General features: G+C 44.7%; 1 pseudogene across 1 annotated transcript in view; it reads right to left on the reverse strand.

The window, feature by feature from the left end:
* Window positions 1-357: 357 nt before the first annotated feature.
* LOC110292497 overlaps window positions 358-3379 on the reverse strand; it is a 4110-nt pseudogene continuing 1088 nt past the window's right edge. The window contains exon 2 of the transcript XR_002377723.1: window positions 358-459. The product of XR_002377723.1 is annotated as a DNA-(apurinic or apyrimidinic site) lyase pseudogene (transcript). The remainder of the gene's footprint in view (window positions 460-3379) is intronic.

Raw genomic sequence — 3379 nt, forward strand, 5'->3', positions numbered from 1 at the left:
CCTACTCGTAACAAAAGCACATTAGAATGGATGCTCAATTCACTATAGAAATTCTGACATGAGTTTGCCAGAGTTGGACATTGCTCTGCGGCACACGCTTCAGCAGTCAGGCCCGAGCTGCTGCGTGAAGAGGGCGGATGTTCAGGATGATACAAGAGAAACTTACAAAGAGATCCTGGGCAGCCTGGGGCACCTACCGCCCCAGCTTCCTATGTAATCCTTCTTTTTTCTTTGCAAACTAGATTCAAACCAGCATCTGACCTGCTATTTGCAGGGCTCAAGATAGATTAAAACCACAGCTCAGTTATGACCAAGGGGACGCAGGAGATTAATTTGTTTTGTTGATGCTTCAGCCCTTCAAGCACCTGCCTGCCGGCATCCCTGGAGGGCGCTACTCCAAGGAGAAGGTGCTACTGCGTCAGAAAGTGCGTCTTCGCTATCGATCCCCCATTCTTTCCACTGACAGGGGAAATGAATTGGATAAAGTTTTAATGGAGACTGAAAATTTCTCCCCTGAAGGAAGGACTTTTATTTTTTTGCAACAGAATTAATTTTTATTGACTAAGACACAAAAGAAACATCAAGGCCTCAAAGCATTTCATACATAAGATTAGGTTAAGATATTTCTGTATTGAGACTTGGGAGAGGGGAGAGATGTTCTAAATTTCTGCCTAAGGCAGTTGCAGATTTTCCTTTTGGTTTTTCAAATGCGATGCCAAGTCTGGGCCTTCTGGATGCTGGGTGCTGCCCTGAGGATCTGGTGACACTCTTCCCTCCCTTACAAACAGATGCTAGCATGCAGGGTCCTGGCCTGTATATGAATCTTAACTCTGCTCCTTGCTATGGGGTTATCCTTAAAATCCTCCTTGCTAATGGAGAAACCTGGCTACTCAACCTCTCTCAACTCCACTTTCCTTCTCTATCCAACAGGGTTGTTAACACGATACTGCGAGCTGAGAGACTTGATGGGGGGGGGGGCAGGGCTGAGGGACTGGACAGGGAGGGGGAGGCTAAGACACAAAGGCAGCTCCTCTGGGCAGACAGATAAGCAAGAGAGGAATGTGTGTGCGTGTGAGTGTGCACGTGTGCGTGCGCTTGTGTGTGCAGAGAACTGCACCAGTTCCTGTGAAGCTGGAGTTACAGGAAATCATCATCTTCCATGTAACGGCTAGGACTCACACTTGAGTCATCCAGGAGAGTGCTCGTAACCATTGAGCCTTCTCTCCAGACCGGAAGGGCAATTTTTTTTTAATTGACTAAGATATTTATTCACATTACATCCTGATCAGCAGCTTCCCTCTCACCTCAGCTTCCCACATCCACACCTCCTCCCCATCTTCCCCAAAAGGGAAGCGTCCCATGAACATCAACCAGACCCAGGCATATCAGGCCACTGCAAGACTAGGTGCGTCTTAAGCAGGCAATGTAGTCAGAACAGCCCTGCTTCCACTTTAGGAGTTCCGCATGAAGACCTAGCTGCCCAACTGTGTAGAGGGCCTAGTCCATCCCATTCATACAGGGGTTGGCAGTTCAGCCTCCAAGAGCCCCCATTGGCCCAGGTTAGCTGACTCTGTAGGTTTTCTTGTGGTGTCCTTGACCCCCCTGGCACCCTCAATCCTTTCTACTCCCTCTTCCACAGGATTCCCCAAATCCCACTCAATCTTTGGCTGTGGGTTTCTGCATCAGCTTCCAACAGTTGCTGGGTGACTCCACTCTGATGACATTTACGCTAGAGTCCTGTCTACAAGTGTGGCAGAATATCATCAATAATGTCAAGAGTGGGCTCCATCTCATGATACAAGCCTCAAGCGGGGCCAGTCATTGGTTGGCCCTTTCCTCAAATACAGTTCCATTCCCCACCCCTGAATATGCTGTAGGCAGGACAAATTGTGGGTCTACGGTTTTGTGGCTAGGTTGGTTTCCTTATCCCTCCACTGGAAGACTAGCCTGGTTACAGGAGATGGCTGGCTCAGGCTTCATATCCCCCATTGCTAGGAGTCTTAGTTAGGGTCACCCTCATAGATTTCTGGGAGTCCTCAATTTTTAGCTCATTCCAGATATGCCCTTTGCCTCTATTCTAGTTGCCTCTCCCAGTATTTTCTTCCTCTGGCCTCCCCCACTTCATCTGGCCTTTTCCCATCCTCACCTCCACCCCTCCTCTCCTCCTTCCATCTGCCCCTCATATCTAATATATCTCCTTCTCAGTGAGAGTCAAGTGTGCCCCCTTGGACTCTCCCTGTTACTTAGCAACTTTGTGTCTGTGGTTTGTAGCATGGTCATCCTGTAGTTTATGACTAATCTCCACTTATAAGCGAGTACATACCATGCCTGTCTTTCTGGGTCTGGATTACCTCACTCAGGATGATATTTTCTAGTTCTACCTATTTGCCTGCAAATTTCATGATGTCCTTTTTTTTTTAATACTGGACTAATACTTCATTATGTAAATTATCTTTATCCATTCTTCTGTTGAAGGACATCTAGGCTATTTCCAGTTGAGCAGTGTCCTTGTGGTACGGTTGATCTTCTTTTGGATATATGCCCAGGAGTGGTATAGCTGGGTTTTAAGGTAGATCTATTCCCAATTTTCTGAGAAACCCTCAAATTGATTTACAAAGTTGTACAAGTTTGTGCTTCTACTAGCAATGATTGAGTATTCCAAAAGGGGAATTTTTAATGATATTAGCTATCAAAATCTGACCTTTGGTCAGGCATGGTGATGCACTCCTTTAATCCTATCACTTGGGAGACAGAAGAAGGCAGATTTCCATGAGTTTGAGGCCAGATTGGTCTACATAGTGAGTTGCAGAATGGCTAGGTCTATATAACAGAGAGACCTTGTCTCAAAAACAAACAAAAATCTGACCTATGAATATATAACTTAACTGATTTTTGAGATAATTGTTTACCCTAAAAGTAAGTCTAAGGAACCGTGATGAGAGCCAGTATAGGGAACAAAAGACACTGGAAATACGGGGGCAAAAATACAGGCATGAGGAGGGGAGTGATCAGTGCCTATTCCTTTTGGCACAACTAGAAGAAACTTTCCGTTTTATTTAGATAAAAGTTATATATAATAAGATTTACTCATTTTGACTGTACAGCTTAACAAATTTGGGTAATGTGTCTAGTGATGTCATCTTGTAACTATTCAGTGAAAGCAATCACTAGTTTGAGCATAATAAATATCCAATTATCTTCCTTTGTAAACAATACACCCTTCCACCCAGATCCCAGGCAACCAAACATCTGCTTTCTGATATCTGTTGGCCTTTTCTAGAATGCCATACAAATGACACTATGTAATATGCAGTGCTTAGAATTTTTCCTTAATATAGTTTTTAAAAATCCATCCATATAGGGTACATTGTGATAGCCT

This window comes from Mus caroli, chromosome 4 (assembly GCF_900094665.2).
Source record: "Mus caroli chromosome 4, CAROLI_EIJ_v1.1, whole genome shotgun sequence".
Classification (NCBI taxonomy): domain Eukaryota; kingdom Metazoa; phylum Chordata; class Mammalia; order Rodentia; family Muridae; genus Mus; species Mus caroli.